Source organism: Rhyacophila brunnea, unplaced genomic scaffold (assembly GCF_057557595.1).
Source record: "Rhyacophila brunnea isolate RB1 unplaced genomic scaffold, BYU_Rbru_1.0 scaffold_14, whole genome shotgun sequence".
Lineage (NCBI taxonomy): Eukaryota > Metazoa > Arthropoda > Insecta > Trichoptera > Rhyacophilidae > Rhyacophila > Rhyacophila brunnea.
The window spans coordinates 29,924,252-29,943,460 of record NW_028232796.1 but is presented as its reverse complement, the minus strand read 5'-3'; the positions used below and the strand labels follow the sequence as shown (position 1 = coordinate 29,943,460).

Here is a 19,209-nt window from a genome sequence, read left to right as displayed (position 1 = left end):
GTTTTTTTTAATCTGTTTTGTGAAACTTATTTTTACATACAATTTAATTATGAAAATAATATCTAGATATTACTTTAGTATTTTTCAATCTAATAAATGAGTTTATTACTATAATTTTTTTTGCTATGCTTTTCTGATAAATGAATAAATTTAGTTATTTTATGTTATAAAGAGACTTACTTCAAATTTGGCCTCTAATAAGAAACTACTATTTTGCACACATTTTTTTTACCAATTTCACTTGTATACCGGATGTTGCATTATTGATTTGAGTGGTCCAGAAATATGATATTTTCTTATTTTACTATTATCCAAGCTATTTTATCTCTGTCTGAGATGGCCAAATACCGTAAGAGTTCATTACATACAGATAATTGAGAGTCCCTCTTGTATTATTAGCTTTTTTTAATATTGTTTTTAGTGTATACATGTAGCAGTCAAAAATATTCAAAGTATAACCTTCAATTATTTAACATCTAAAATCATTACTACCTTTTAGATGTGGTGATTTTATGGTTGGGATCTTTCGTCACGTAAAAATAAATTGAAAAACTAAGTTTTGAACGGGATAACTTATAGTTACTGTAGGGATCTATTTTTCTCACTACAATAATGGACTCTTAACAATTACACTCGTTTTAATGTTTGTTACATTGCACATTTCATCTTTGCTAAAGCGAGATCTCAGATAAACAAAATTTTTTCACTACCTTCAGGATGGAAAACACATTGTTTTTTTTATGATTTTGAGATTTTGTTTCAGTTATATTAATATTGAGGCTTTCTTGCCAACACAATGTAGAATGTGGATTACCCATTTCGAGTATGATATCATACATGTTCATAAATTAGAATGTAATAATAATTATGGTCTCTCGCATCTTAAGGATACTTTTCTAATTCAACATTTCTATGCTATACACATTATAAATTCCGTATACATATTAAATAGGTAGAGAGAGAGAGAGAGAATTTATTATTAGTCGTAGTCCTTTATGTACTCTAACTTTCAATAAAATTGTTTTAAAAAATATATGCAAAATGCTAAACTATATTTTTACAAATGTAGTTTAGGCCCCCATTTTTCACTGCACAATGACGATGCTCACTAATGCGGTGCTTAAGTTTCATGATCTCAAAAAGTAAATAGACAATACCCACGTTATATTTTTATCTTGGAAATATCTCTTTAAACCGGTTAATGTAATTACACGGTAACGGTACACGCCGTAATTACACTAATTCTCGCGTTAATTACTAACTATGGCATTGAAAAGATCAGTGACATCCCGTAGGGGTAGGCAGATTGAGACTTGCTTGGGGGCGGCAGTTACTCGAGGGGCGGCAAATCGAGGATAATCATTTAGCTTACATAGACATAGCTAAAATTATTTTGTTTACATGTTGTACCTATAATAAAAGCATAGTAAAAATGATGTGGAAATAATAAATATATGTATTGCTAAATGGTACAAAACCAAATGTGTCAGAAATATCAACCACATAAAAATCTCAGACTGATTGTATGGGTATGATGATTTTGGCATATTTATTCGCTTTTATATATAAATTAAATTTTGTACGTTTTAGTGGCATCTAATATTTTGCTAGTAATGTATCCATACAACACATTTATTAGATATTGGAGTCATGATAGGATGATAAAAAATACTGTATAAAAAGTGGGGCGGCATTTTGGCGCTGCCTAGGGGCGGAATTTTGTCCAGGGACGTCACTGGAAAAGAATAATAATCGATTACTTGATATTAGTATTCGAAACATCATGGCGTATGGAGTACAGAACAGTACCCCCTTTAAATTTAAGTATAATATGTTGTGACACCATTAACAACTGAATTATCCTGAGTGTTATTGTCACCAGACAATCAATAAGCAATAACGGGTGATGAAAAATGGTGTTACAAAGAACATTCAGTTGCATCTCGATAGCGGGCGTGAGCGGGCTTCTAAAAGCCTTCCGTCGCTTAAGTGATTGACTCAATAGTTACAGACTCATTCAGAATCTATCATCATCATTCATACACCCTCACATATAATCCATAAAACTGTGTCACAAAGTGCGTGAGTGTACGAACCACGTGACCTAAAACAACAATACCGCGCGAGTGAGAGTTAAAACCAGACCACGGAGCTATCGTTCCTCATCACAAAGGTCAGTATCTGGCATTCTGTTCCATCGCCTCCACCCCTAGACCCGACCTCCTTATCTTCCCATAAAATAATTACAGTCCACTTACAAAGCTCAATCAATAATAATTATGCTATTTTAAAATTATTACGTATACTTTTTAACTCTTAAAATAAGCTTGAAAGTCATTATTAATTCAAAAAAACTAACTTAGGAATAAATATTAATATAAGTTATTGGTATGATTTTGCAAATTCGCTGACTATTTTTAGCAATTAATTTATTTTAATTAGTTATTTTATGTAGGTATATCGTTTGTACATCTCGATTATATAATTCCGGTCTTAGACGTGTTGACTTCGTTAACTCAGTTGTCAGCGATAAACCAAATAAGCTCTTGCTGAGGTGAGAATTTATTACAACAACTTACGCCATCTTCGTTTTACGACTGTGTCCTCTTATTTAGAATAAAACCGCTTGCGTTTTACATAAACGATTGACCTTTTTGGCTGTTTAACAACTGTTGCAAACAGAAATATACTCGGGTTAATGGGAGAGACAAAACAAACGCAAAACAAAAGTTTATTTAAATAAAAATTACGAAGCGGAAGTAATAAAATTATTTTATAAATCTTTTTTTAAATGAAAAATTTTATATTATTTACTGAAAATATTTTATTTAATTTTTTGTAGTGAAGCTACTTTAAAATTTTATGAAAATTTAAGTAAAATAAATATTTAAACCCCAAGAGGCTTGTTTTAGTGGGAAAATTGCATTGCTCTTTCTCCGTCAGTATCAGTCAGTCGAAGGACCATTAACTAGCTAAGCGTTAATGTCTACATCAAGCATTGCGGATAAATAGCTTACCAATTACTTGCTATAGTTTGATTGAGGTGGACTATAATATCTAATAATTACAATTGACAAATCAACATCGAATAGACATATTTTAATTATTATAAACCAATAATGTTATTTATAAGCAAATTGATACCCACGTCATAGAATTTAATTTACTTTACGATATGTTTAATTAAATTTACTACTATACATTGTAACAATCTCCCATTTATTTTCATCCTACCATTTGCTACGACATTGTAAAGAGCTCGTAATTAATTTAATAAAAACGCATAAATCAAATATGGATGTATAAAAAATAACGTGATCGTATTCAAATGACGTATTGTATCACTAACGCCATGCATATTCTACACAAAAAACATCTTTATTTATTTTTGTACATTGAGTATTTTTGCCCAAAATAATTTACGAATATCGCAGTCCTTATTGAACATAAATAATTGTGAAAATCCTAAAATCAAACATATTACAAAAATCTTATTAGGGTTATTGAAGACAATTTTCCATTATTTTCTTATGTTTTTTAATAGAAATACCATATATAAAAAAATCATAAATAAATGTAAAATTATGTATCTGCCTGTGATGTCGATATAATGACTGTTTACATTCTGATTATTTTATAACACTAAGTAAAAAATTACAGTAATTACCAAAAGGCCGACTATTGAACAGATCCAACTATTGTCTAACAAAATAATGCATCAAACCTTAACTTAAAATCTGTCTAATGTAGAAAGAGAATGTTTATATAAAATTATTGGATTAAACTGACGTTTATATAGTAACTGTATTTATATGCATTTTTGATCGTCTCGTATTCGTAGTTTTAGTTAATCTGCAACTATATAGGTAGTATAAATAATAGTTATTTGATTAAAATTATTTGGCTCTTGTATTATAAGTATCTGTTATACCTTCCAAAAAAACTGATAAAATGACAAAAACTTTCAATTTCAATTGACAGCGTTTTTAAAAAAAAAAGTTTTACAATAACATAAACTGTTATTAATATATATTTTAATTGCGTAGTTGAATTATACATCGACTTTTGATTTATAATCTTGATGACTAGTATATTGTTTAATTCACAAAATGTTATTTCATTAATACTATAGACCGATGGTACTTGATGGAATTTGAATTAAAATTTTTATGGATTTAAATTTTGTATTATTCCAAAATCCATTATAATTTTAATATTATTTCATTGTAAAATGTCATACAAAATGAATTGTAACACGTCATATTGAATTTTTACGCTTTACATAATTAAAATGTTATTGGTTCGTAACATGTTCCATCATGGTACAACAAACATATTGGCAATTCAAATTGTAACGAGAGAATACTAACTAAATTTATGTTGATTGTATTTAAAATTATAATAAAATCAAAAGTAAAACAACAGATATTAACAACTAAACAACAGATAATATTAGTATTATTGATGGATATTTTTTAAAACATTATGTTCATTTTATCGAATAATTTCCTAAATTATATTTTGATAATTTACATTTTGACTCACCTATTTTACGACGACAGCAGTCATCAATGAATCTGTAATAAAATAATTATAATGTTAATTTTTTACAATAAATTCATCATTTATTAACATTGGTATGACATAAAATGTTTATCAGAAAAGTGTAAATATATTTTTTTAAATTAAATACAGCAAGAGAGGAACAATTTTTCAATTAAGAGATCATTTGTGACTGCTTGATTAAAAGGTTTGATATTGACTACCCGTTATATCTAATAAAATATAATATGATTAATTCTAGTGATGAATATTAAGTCATCAACGAATGAGATTGTTAGTTCTATTTTATGTCGATATATGTTACTATAGTATATTAATTTATCAAAAACCATTGTTTTATTAATTGCAATTGTTTGAAAGTTTTTATAAATTTTTCAAAATATAAGTTCATCCAGGTATATTAAGTATATTAAGCCATCGCCATCGTATATTAAGTAATTGAGTTATCAAAACGAATATATATTTCTATTGGAGCAAGCTGTAATATATTATACTGCTTAAGTTACTTATTCTCGTTTAATTTATAATATAAACAAACAAACAATCAAATTTATTATAAAATAAGCTTACGTTATAAAATTGCGTATAAAATATTATACTAAATATAGTGAATATTTATTTTAATCAAAGTATACTCAATGTAACCTTTATAACGCCCGATACTACATAAACCTTTTGTGTTTTCAATCACCTTTTGGTATCTAAGGGTCCTATAAATAGTTCTAATAAACAATACCAAAACATTTTAATTATAATAGCATATTGAAAAAACAATAGTCAATATCATTGAAAAGACTAGAAAAAATATATAAAAGTTAAGTGTATGTATTAATTGTAGATCTTATTTTATTATTAATACATGAAACCAATAATAATTGATATTGTTATCTTAGTTATTGGGTTTAAAATTTATTGAAAAACTCATCTATTTATTACGATGAATGGTTTTTTTCTTAAATACGTTATTCTTTTTCGTATGGATATCATGACTGAAGATCATAACCAAGATGATTTTAATATTTTTGACGGTTTTTTCCTTAGCTGGGTTGGTGAGTTTCATTCGTCTCACAATCGGGCGGCATGCGAAGCATGCAATAGTGAAAAAACTCGTGGCATTTTAAATTTAATGATTTGTTCGTCTGGAGAAAGATTTTACTACCGTATCCGATATTTGACTTCACCAAATAGCATTAATTTTTCCAAATTATTATCTTACCAGGGATTATTATAATTTTCGAACATTATAAGGGAATACTTAAAAACTTTAAGCAATGAACATCATCATCATCAGGGGCGCGACAACCCGGTGTGGGTCTTGGCCTCCTCCAACAGTTCCCTCCACCTGTCTCTGTACAGGGTGGCCGCTTTTCAATTCGGTACCACCAGAATACGGCAGTTACTGGCAGCTCCATCCAACCAGCGAATCTTTGGCCTGCCTCTTCTTCTACGCCCTATTGGATTGCTGTACATCACTCTCTTTGCCGGTCCATTGTCATTCATATGATGTACATAATCTAGCCATCGCAGTCTCTCAATCTTAATTGATTGAACTGCGCTGTAATCTTTGTACAGCCCGTAGAGCTCAGCATTATATCTTCTCCTCCAATTGGTGCCGTCCCTGATTGGTCCATATATACGACGGAGAATTTTTCTTTCAAAAATATTCAAGACTTATTCATTTTGCAGAGTTAATGTCCAGGTTTACAATGCGTTGGTTGTAAAAAGTGCTTTGAACAATGAACACAACTACAATTGAATTAAAAGAAAATAAATATGGTAATGATTCACTGAAGATTATTAACTGATTATTAATTAAAATTAAATTTGAATTGCGTATTATGAGTTAAGTTCAAAAAAAATTTCATTGCGAAATAAAACAATGATGGTCGGAAACAATCACCGAATTTTGTTATTTGCTTTATCTAAAATATTTAAGCTTTTTTAAACATCCCAGTTTACCTCTCAAATTTATTCACAATTAAATCAATTCAATTTAATCAATTGTGATTAATTATAATCAGTCTGCAATATACAGTAAATTGTTTTAAATTCTCAATTCGTCTCCATTTAATTTCAGTTTAAAGTTTATCGAACGCGCCTACTTGATTAATCCAATTAAAAATGTTTGGAATTTAAATTGCTTATCAGTAACTCTAAAGCAGATTTCGTAATCACAATTTTCTCGACATTAGTGAGAGAATCTGAATAATCTCTTACTTTGACTCCAAACAAAATATAAGAATATAAATTATATTTGGAGAGGGAAGGTTCCATCAACAGCTATTACGCATTTTATTTTTACTTCATATTTAAAAGTCTTTGTACTGTGTAAAACATTAATTACTATAAACAAACATATTTTACTTAATCAAGACAAATTTAAGGTTGTTGCAAATACTCATATTGTTGCAGTGGTTTTAGGTCAATAAAAACAATATTGAGCAATAATCAGAAGAAACAAATCAATATTCCAAATTGCACAATGTACATAAATTATTATGTTATTACAGAATGAACTTCAAAAGTACACTGAGAAAATTATAGAGATTTTACCTAACTCTACAACAACTAACACATCATTATCTAAGCTCATGTTTAGGGCATAGACAATGGTAAATCGGAAGATAAATATAATATATTGCAGTAAAAAAATCCATTCAGTGCAGTTTTTAATTTGAAATCAGCTGAAAATTACAAAAAGTTAAGTCAAGTGAATTTTCAGGATTAAACCTCTAACAGTGAGCACACTATTATAACTTTGCAGAAATCTTTCTCATACATTACATAAAAGGTAAAATAATTATCCTAACTTTTGTTCTTAGTTTTAACTGCAATTCTTTAACCATTAATCTAAATCTTAATCCTCTGTCATATCGTAAAGATAAATCAAACTCTATTAACAGTATTAGAGTTTGTAATAATTGTTTTTTTTGGCTATCCACTTGGGGGGTCATCTGTCAACACATACCACATAAGTCACGTTCTGTCATTGTAACATTTCAGCATAGTTATTTTCGAAGTCCACACAACATTTGACTGTAAAAAGACACTGCTCTAAATTTTGATGATGTATTTTCTAAAATGAATCAGAAATACTTCTTCATTGTTGTATCTATTATTATAATTTGGTACGTGAATCCTTTTAATAGTCCTAGATATATAGTTCCAGAAATATCTGCATTTCATTGTCCACACAATTAAAAGTTTTGAAAATTCTGTAGTGCTCTCTACTTGGTTGGATTGTTTTGTAGGTAAGGTACCTTTTTCTTCCGTGTCACGTCTCGACGTTTTCATAGACGATGAGCTTTTTCCAGAGTCTAAATAACTATAAAACTCTCCAGAGTTATATTGTAAAGAGTCTGTCTATAACTTTACATTTTCATTTCTTATAAAAATATATGTCTTAAAAATATTTAAATTAGTTATTATTGTTGGAAAAACGATAGAAGTTAGATTATTTATCACTGTTTTATGATGGTGCAAAGAAGCTGAAAAAACATTTAAAACCCTAAAATAATAAAGTGAGGCCCAAAATTAGGTAAAATCATTTTCTTTTACTAAATGCTTTGTACCGGCGACATCATTCACTGTAGAATTTTAATGAAATTCAAACTTTGCAGGGTTTTCAATTTCCGTCACCGCACTTTGCGAGCAAAAAGAAAAGATCTCTGTTTAAACAAGAGTGTGTATTTTGATAAATAATTCTCCCTGCCCTTAGCTCTATAAGTATGCGGGTATAACAATATTTGATTATGTCACTGGATAAAAAATCAATTAGCCAAGTATTTATTTTTTGTAAAACTTCATAATATTTTGTTTCGGTTTGTCGACAGTATTTCCACTGTAAGTATACATTTTTTATATATTTTCTTTAATGATTCAACTATTATGATGCATTGAATAACCATCAATTTACAGTAAGTTAAGTAGTATTATAAAGGTACTCTTTGAGTTAAATATTTATACCCCACAATAAGGTTCTAATACAATAATTATCGTTTAGCTTGATAGTATAGACTTTGCCATATTTCTCCCATACAAGGTGCAATATAGGCTAACGGGCGGCTCTCGTGGTGCAGTGCTTAAGGCACTGGCCTTTATAGACGTTGGATCTGGTATTGTAGGTTGTAGGATTCAACATCTATTATTTGTATGTAGAAGGTTGCTTCGTGTGTGATAATATAATGTTCGGGGGCACAATTGAAATGAGACACATAATTATTATGGATTGTTTTATATTGTCGTAAAAACATTTAAGATTTACACGGCACTAAAATAAGATTGTCGCATTGTTTTTATACTTTGTTACTGAAGGTTACATGCTGATTTTGAATTTGATGTCAACAGTTTATGCGGAGTTGCTCGCATTATTGACTGTAATATTGGAGGCCGGATTTGCAACTGAATTGTTGACTCATTTCATTATTATTGTCTATGGTCGAACAATGACCATAGACAACAACTTCACATTTGTAGAGTTAAAATATAAAACCTCTACACCTTCCATCCTGGGTTCGATTCCCGGTGAAGTCAAATTATTTATGTATTTTTCTCAAAACCTGAGTGTTTGTGTTTGTTCAAAATTACTAACAACTACCTTGTACGAAAAAGCAAGCACATAGTTATTAAAAATATTAAAAAAAAAATAGGCTAACGCGGCGAAAGGTTCATTTAGGTGATTTTTTAAATCCTATCTTTGGAGAAAAATAATTAAATTACCTATTAACGTATTTAAATAATAACTTGAATATTTTATATTCCAGAAAATATAATATAATTTGCCAATGACATCTGTCGTAGGAATGAACTATGAATTGACAGCTGTCTAGACGGACATCTACTCCTTCTGGGCCAATAGTAAGTAGTGGTACTTAATACGTTGCATAAACTAACATGGTCATACAAAGGCTTCAAGTTGTTTCGTAAATTAATACATACAAACACATAACACATACAAAAATAATAAATAGTAATAACTGTACACGTAAAAACGTATGTCGTAAAAAACATATAAAATGTCAAAACCGAGTCAATCTATCACGTGACCCGAGGCGCTTTTTATATAAAGCCTAACAGCCCATTAGTTTTGTATAATAATGTATTAATAATATATATAAGCACATTGGATTCGTCCCGTAGTCTTGAGGTTTAAGCGCCCTTAATACAGATTTTTTAATCAAATTTAAAAGGTACTTGAATATTTTTATGTTAAACGATTAATGAATCATCTGCTAAACTTTTATTGAGGAGAGATAAATGAAACAAAAAAGGCACTGGCAAGTTGGAGAACACCTAATATATCATTTAAGGCTATTTTGAAAATTACTGGCTATACTAAAATTACCTACTATCTAGCCGATAGATCATTCACCACATCAATAGTTTCCTATATTTAAAGGAGGAAAAAAGACTCTGTTGAGATGCTTATTTTATCGGCTTCTATCCATGAAATATCCTGAAATTAATGTTATATTATGAGAAATTGTGTTATTTAATCTTTACTTACTTTTCAAAATATACTGTAGTAAATTATTTTTTTCATAAAAATGATAAAAATAATATCTACTACATTGTAAGCAAAAGTCAAAGTTTGGTTTATAATAAAATTAGTATAATATAATATTATTATGTGTGTATTAAGTATAAACTATCTCGCAAAGTAACGAAAAATTGACCCAATACTTGTATCGGAAGTGAAATGGTATAAGAAACAGGAGGGTAGGTTAATTTGACTCCCAAATGAATAACTCAGAATTTGGTGCGTGGATGAAATGAACCTTTGTTTTATTATCTCCTTCCAAATAAATATCAATTTAATTATTACAGGTAAGTTTACAGATTTATAATTTAGCTGAGTAAAATCACGTGTGAGTTCTGGTGAATTGCAAAATCGACCGGGCGAAGTTGAACGATAACCTTACGGTTAAGTCTTTGATAACTGACTGACAATATTGTTTTCATATACTGGGTGTTTTTATAATGATTCGATACAATAGAAAATTTTGTTATCGCTACTTGAATATTTTGACAATCATGCTTAATTAGGTTTATTTTGTAATGCATGGCTTGTTTGTAAATTATAAATAATTGATTTTAATTTTAGACAATTAAGCAGTTTTAATAACTAGGCACGATTGATTTTCATAGAAACAATTTTGTGCATATCATGATGTTTTGTAAATTATAAATAATTGTTTAATATAATTATTTTGCTAAATTAGCTTTCTGTTAAAAATTGATTTATTCACATAAATCGCTTGTGCTGCTATTTCAACAGTGTTATGTTGCAAGATACATTGTAATTTTAAATTAATGGTTTCCTGCCGAGTCATGTGGATGATAGGGTATTGACCCCTACACTTGTATGACAGAAGGTATATTATTATGGACTAGGTACTGTATAATAATTATTACTAGATTTATTAAAAAATAAAATTAAAATTTAATAATAATGAAAAATAATTATTTAATAAAACAAATATAATCTGTATGATCTTTTTGATATAATTTAATCTTATGACATTTTTTTTTTTTTATATATTATATTAATAACCATGTCCTTGCTTTATCGTACAAGGTAGTTTGTTAGTAATTTTGAACAATCAAAAACACCCAGGCTTTGAGAAAAACACATAAATATTTTTGTCGTGACCGGGAATCGAACCCAGAACTCTCGGGTGGAAGGCCAGCGCCTTACCCACTGCACCACGAGAGCCGCCATATGATCACATTTATCATTTTTTTAATTGGTTATAACTAAGTATAATGACTTTCTAGAAATGACAATATAATAATTATTGACAGTCTTGAGTAGCGATCATGAAAAACCTTTAATTGACTGAAAATTAAGTACCTAAGAGGTATTTTTATGTTGCCTTCTATCAAGCAAATTGCAGTATGTCTCCATCTTGATCAGTTGTAACAGATGGCCAACTTCTTGGATATTAAATCACTTATGGAGATTATATAGCCAAGAACATCTTATTTGGCTACGCTTTTGCTACCCTCTGCCATTTTCTGTATTGTGGTGTGAAGTAAATTATAAGTAATTTTAATTACAAATATATGCTTTAAGTATATTAGAGTATAATAAGGTTATTATGGTTAACCATGCAAGTGCTTCAAAATGCAAAACATGAATTACTTATTTACATACTAGGTCTGTTCATAACATGAGTATAAACGAATATAAGCACCGAGTGCAACCCAATGTAGCTATTAAAACTCAATTCCATGAAGAAGAAGACATAAAAAAAATTGAAGATACTTCCAACGTCAAAAACTAGCAACATCTTTATATTCGTCTCATCAGTAATAGAAAAACAGCTCATCTTTAATGATTAACAAATGCGCTTTCCGAGTCCGTTTACCTAAAACACTTTTCTTTTACAGCGTTCGCAAAAGAGCACCGTGAAAAACAATAAAAACATCTGCTGAGAAAGCCAACAAGCTTTTCCTAAAGTATAACACTAAGAAAACCGAACGAGAGGCAAAGTAGGCAATTCTGAAAGTTTTAAAACAAGGCTTTATAGTATTGTTGTATATGGGCAGAGAGATTGCAAGAATTCTTGAAAACATAAAGGTTGAATTTCTGTAACCGTTCCAGTGGGTCTATTCTATACTTATCGAACACTAAATTGATAAATAGTATCAAACTTAGGGTAGGTTTGTATCAAAATATTAGCACTTATTGTAACAATTACACGAAGCCGGTTTTTATTGTTGCAATAAGTGCGATATTTTAACAGCAGCAAGATAGGTGCTGTTAAAATATAGCACTTATTGCAACAATAAAAACCGGCTTCGTGTAATTGTTACAATAAGTGCTAATATTTTGATACAAACCTACCCTAAGTTTGATAATATTTTTCACTTTATCACTTTAGCGGTCGATAAGCAAAGAATAGACCCACAGATCCTTATTAAATGTAACATTTCAAATAATATTTGTTTTTTATAAGTTTCCAAATAGATTGTTGTAATTCAGCGATCAATGTTATTAACTGCAATGGTTTTGAATTAATAATTCATAATTTTTAGTGTCCGCAATATTATTTATCTGATAAAATTATTCGTCTTATATAATTATATTTATTAGCAAAACTGTATCCTTCAGGTCTGAATATATTTAGGCTTAAACACTGAATTGTGAATTACGATAGTGGTGCTAGTTATTGATTATCTTCGAATGCAATGAGGCATTCAAATGAAATAACATAAGTATTTCACCGGTAAACACGCGCCTATCGAGTAACGATTAGGTGGCCATTAGATATAATCAGCATGCTATTTAAATGTGGTAATTATCTAGTTAGCAGTCAATGTGTGAAATTGAATATGCAAAAATCATCTTTGTCACGGCCTGATTATAATTAAGTAGGTCTCGTTTATTTTATAATTACGTTTTAATAGATTATTTTACATTAATCTTTGTAAAGATATGCACATTTTTACGTTTTCTTTTAAATATATTTTGTATTTCAGAATACATAATCCTATTTTGTTTTATAAATATCCATGTTATACATACAATAAATAATACAAATTTAATTTATGTCCTATCAAAAAAAGTACATAAAAAAATCAATGTAAAGATTGTATTATAATTTTATGAAAAGTTTATTTCAACGTTATAAATACCTAATGTGTTTGATTTCGTTATATTAATTTTTGTTCGAGCGTTCTTAATAAATTCATATATAGTAACTATACTAAACTGTTTATTATAATAAAAGGACAGGGTTAGCATGGAGAGGCCTTCATCCGGCAGTGGATAGATTCAGGATGATGATGAAAAGAACTGAATAATATAAAACAAATGCCTCAATACTGTAAGACATGCGCGTCAGGGACTGTACCTTTTATTTTGAATTTATTTGAAAATGTTTCACAGTGGCCCAGAATATTTCAAAAGATTATTTTTTCTCGGAAATATCTCTAGCAAAAGACGTAAAAGGCAACCACAGATGAGGTGCAGTAACCAAGTGATGAAAATTAAAAAAAAATATAGCATCCACCACGACAGTTCTTGCAGAAGATAGGAAAGTCTGGAGAAGCTTGATTCAGAATGTCACAATCCCATTTCTGAAGTGACCATGATTTTCAGTCATGAGGTGTACAGTAGTATACACTGAGATAAAGAAAATGCAATTATTAATTAGTTTAGTATTTAATATATTTAAATATATTATTCAGTTATGAATTGTAAAGTAAGAAATGTGTATGCTAGTTATAATTACCATAACGGGAATTATGGGCAGAAAACTATCCTTGGTCTTCGTAGTCCAGTACGTAATGCGCTGGCTGACCTTTCATCCGGGAGCTCCGGGTTTTATCCTGGTGAGGTCACAATATATTTATGGGATTTTCTCAAAGTCTGGGTATTTTTTAATGTTTCACTTCCCTTACTTAACTTACTATTCTACTGTTAAAAATAATAAACACGTTTATTTATTTATATATATCATCATCTTACTATTAAGACCTCGTAAGTCCGGTATTATGGAAAAATAAAGTTTAAAAAAAAAAAAAAAAAACATTTCAAAACCTCGGTTTTCTAGTCTAGTATGCTGTCCATCTATCGACAAACTTTAAAAACTCGTAAGTCTCGTGGTTTCAAACATGGAATTAAAACCTCGTATTTCATAACCAGTGTTAGCAGATTCATCGATTAGAGAGGCGTTTAAAATATTGTTTTTATTATGTTTTTTTCTTTCCTTCAACATTCTTTTCAAACAGACTTACGAGGTTTTAATAGTAAGGTGACGATATTTAAATATTTATTTATTAATAAATTCATGATTTAAATGTAAGTAGGTAAGTATAGCTTAAATTTACGCGAAACTATATATTACAAATAACAATCGGTTAAGACCATTTATTATATAAGATTATAAAATATATAGATAAAAAAACTCATGAAATAAAATATTATGTTATGTTAGGCGTTGATGTAGGTATAAATGTAGGAAAATTATCCAGCGTAAGCTTGAAGTAAACCAGGAAATTGTAACATCTTCCGCAGCTTAGGTATGTATGTCAATCCGTTGGAAAAGCATGCTGCGCCAAAGGAAACTTCAGTGCGGAAAACTCAGCCATATGTCCCGGAAAAGTTCTATAAGTGACGACGCGTGTAGCCGCGGAGGCTGTATTAAGGAAAGGAAAGAAAACGACGTCCTCAAGTGCGCTACCGCCTCAAATAGCCCAAGTTTATGGCACGTAGATTGGGTGCTTTACCCACTTTGTAATAATATACATTACAGTTCTGGAGAAAATCTGAAAACGAATGTTTTATTATTGATCAAATAATAGATTTACATACCTACTAACCAGTTTATCATAATATTATACTTTACTAAAATTATTACAATTTATAATCGTAAAAATTAAGCTTTAAAAACTAAAAAAATCCTGTAGATTATTTTGCAAGTAAAAAGGCTCTCTTAAACTAACCCTCTTGTATATCCCCTGTATACCCTTTTTTATAATATTTAACAAAATATAGTTTTTGAAAGGGTGATTTTATATGGAAAATTATTGGTTTTGGATTATCGTAAGTCTTGGCTAGTATTTCGTGCAAGTATTTAGTTTTTTTTAATCTGTTTTGTGAAACTTATTTTTACATACAATTTAATTATGAAAATAATATCTAGATATTACTTTAGTATTTTTCAATCTAATAAATGAGTTTATTACTATAATTTTTTTTGCTATGCTTTTCTGATAAATGAATAAATTTAGTTATTTTATGTTATAAAGAGACTTACTTCAAATTTGGCCTCTAATAAGAAACTACTATTTTGCACACATTTTTTTTACCAATTTCACTTGTATACCGGATGTTGCATTATTGATTTGAGTGGTCCAGAAATATGATATTTTCTTATTTTACTATTATCCAAGCTATTTTATCTCTGTCTGAGATGGCCAAATACCGTAAGAGTTCATTACATACAGATAATTGAGAGTCCCTCTTGTATTATTAGCTTTTTTTAATATTGTTTTTAGTGTATACATGTAGCAGTCAAAAATATTCAAAGTATAACCTTCAATTATTTAACATCTAAAATCATTACTACCTTTTAGATGTGGTGATTTTATGGTTGGGATCTTTCGTCACGTAAAAATAAATTGAAAAACTAAGTTTTGAACGGGATAACTTATAGTTACTGTAGGGATCTATTTTTCTCACTACAATAATGGACTCTTAACAATTACACTCGTTTTAATGTTTGTTACATTGCACATTTCATCTTTGCTAAAGCGAGATCTCAGATAAACAAAATTTTTTCACTACCTTCAGGATGGAAAACACATTGTTTTTTTTATGATTTTGAGATTTTGTTTCAGTTATATTAATATTGAGGCTTTCTTGCCAACACAATGTAGAATGTGGATTACCCATTTCGAGTATGATATCATACATGTTCATAAATTAGAATGTAATAATAATTATGGTCTCTCGCATCTTAAGGATACTTTTCTAATTCAACATTTCTATGCTATACACATTATAAATTCCGTATACATATTAAATAGGTAGAGAGAGAGAGAGAGAATTTATTATTAGTCGTAGTCCTTTATGTACTCTAACTTTCAATAAAATTGTTTTAAAAAATATATGCAAAATGCTAAACTATATTTTTACAAATGTAGTTTAGGCCCCCATTTTTCACTGCACAATGACGATGCTCACTAATGCGGTGCTTAAGTTTCATGATCTCAAAAAGTAAATAGACAATACCCACGTTATATTTTTATCTTGGAAATATCTCTTTAAACCGGTTAATGTAATTACACGGTAACGGTACACGCCGTAATTACACTAATTCTCGCGTTAATTACTAACTATGGCATTGAAAAGATCAGTGACATCCCGTAGGGGTAGGCAGATTGAGACTTGCTTGGGGGCGGCAGTTACTCGAGGGGCGGCAAATCGAGGATAATCATTTAGCTTACATAGACATAGCTAAAATTATTTTGTTTACATGTTGTACCTATAATAAAAGCATAGTAAAAATGATGTGGAAATAATAAATATATGTATTGCTAAATGGTACAAAACCAAATGTGTCAGAAATATCAACCACATAAAAATCTCAGACTGATTGTATGGGTATGATGATTTTGGCATATTTATTCGCTTTTATATATAAATTAAATTTTGTACGTTTTAGTGGCATCTAATATTTTGCTAGTAATGTATCCATACAACACATTTATTAGATATTGGAGTCATGATAGGATGATAAAAAATACTGTATAAAAAGTGGGGCGGCATTTTGGCGCTGCCTAGGGGCGGAATTTTGTCCAGGGACGTCACTGGAAAAGAATAATAATCGATTACTTGATATTAGTATTCGAAACATCATGGCGTATGGAGTACAGAACAGTACCCCCTTTAAATTTAAGTATAATATGTTGTGACACCATTAACAACTGAATTATCCTGAGTGTTATTGTCACCAGACAATCAATAAGCAATAACGGGTGATGAAAAATGGTGTTACAAAGAACATTCAGTTGCATCTCGATAGCGGGCGTGAGCGGGCTTCTAAAAGCCTTCCGTCGCTTAAGTGATTGACTCAATAGTTACAGACTCATTCAGAATCTATCATCATCATTCATACACCCTCACATATAATCCATAAAACTGTGTCACAAAGTGCGTGAGTGTACGAACCACGTGACCTAAAACAACAATACCGCGCGAGTGAGAGTTAAAACCAGACCACGGAGCTATCGTTCCTCATCACAAAGGTCAGTATCTGGCATTCTGTTCCATCGCCTCCACCCCTAGACCCGACCTCCTTATCTTCCCATAAAATAATTACAGTCCACTTACAAAGCTCAATCAATAATAATTATGCTATTTTAAAATTATTACGTATACTTTTTAACTCTTAAAATAAGCTTGAAAGTCATTATTAATTCAAAAAAACTAACTTAGGAATAAATATTAATATAAGTTATTGGTATGATTTTGCAAATTCGCTGACTATTTTTAGCAATTAATTTATTTTAATTAGTTATTTTATGTAGGTATATCGTTTGTACATCTCGATTATATAATTCCGGTCTTAGACGTGTTGACTTCGTTAACTCAGTTGTCAGCGATAAACCAAATAAGCTCTTGCTGAGGTGAGAATTTATTACAACAACTTACGCCATCTTCGTTTTACGACTGTGTCCTCTTATTTAGAATAAAACCGCTTGCGTTTTACATAAACGATTGACCTTTTTGGCTGTTTAACAACTGTTGCAAACAGAAATATACTCGGGTTAATGGGAGAGACAAAACAAACGCAAAACAAAAGTTTATTTAAATAAAAATTACGAAGCGGAAGTAATAAAATTATTTTATAAATCTTTTTTTAAATGAAAAATTTTATATTATTTACTGAAAATATTTTATTTAATTTTTTGTAGTGAAGCTACTTTAAAATTTTATGAAAATTTAAGTAAAATAAATATTTAAACCCCAAGAGGCTTGTTTTAGTGGGAAAATTGCATTGCTCTTTCTCCGTCAGTATCAGTCAGTCGAAGGACCATTAACTAGCTAAGCGTTAATGTCTACATCAAGCATTGCGGATAAATAGCTTACCAATTACTTGCTATAGTTTGATTGAGGTGGACTATAATATCTAATAATTACAATTGACAAATCAACATCGAATAGACATATTTTAATTATTATAAACCAATAATGTTATTTATAAGCAAATTGATACCCACGTCATAGAATTTAATTTACTTTACGATATGTTTAATTAAATTTACTACTATACATTGTAACAATCTCCCATTTATTTTCATCCTACCATTTGCTACGACATTGTAAAGAGCTCGTAATTAATTTAATAAAAACGCATAAATCAAATATGGATGTATAAAAAATAACGTGATCGTATTCAAATGACGTATTGTATCACTAACGCCATGCATATTCTACACAAAAAACATCTTTATTTATTTTTGTACATTGAGTATTTTTGCCCAAAATAATTTACGAATATCGCAGTCCTTATTGAACATAAATAATTGTGAAAATCCTAAAATCAAACATATTACAAAAATCTTATTAGGGTTATTGAAGACAATTTTCCATTATTTTCTTATGTTTTTTAATAGAAATACCATATATAAAAAAATCATAAATAAATGTAAAATTATGTATCTGCCTGTGATGTCGATATAATGACTGTTTACATTCTGATTATTTTATAACACTAAGTAAAAAATTACAGTAATTACCAAAAGGCCGACTATTGAACAGATCCAACTATTGTCTAACAAAATAATGCATCAAACCTTAACTTAAAATCTGTCTAATGTAGAAAGAGAATGTTTATATAAAATTATTGGATTAAACTGACGTTTATATAGTAACTGTATTTATATGCATTTTTGATCGTCTCGTATTCGTAGTTTTAGTTAATCTGCAACTATATAGGTAGTATAAATAATAGTTATTTGATTAAAATTATTTGGCTCTTGTATTATAAGTATCTGTTATACCTTCCAAAAAAACTGATAAAATGACAAAAACTTTCAATTTCAATTGACAGCGTTTTTAAAAAAAAAAGTTTTACAATAACATAAACTGTTATTAATATATATTTTAATTGCGTAGTTGAATTATACATC

General features: G+C 29.4%; 1 protein-coding gene across 1 annotated transcript in view; it reads right to left on the bottom strand.

The window, feature by feature from the left end:
* The window catches only part of Oct-TyrR (Octopamine-Tyramine receptor), a 605,240-nt gene that overhangs the window by 396,376 nt on the left and 189,655 nt on the right, over positions 1-19,209 (bottom strand). The gene's annotated exons all lie outside the window — the stretch shown is intronic.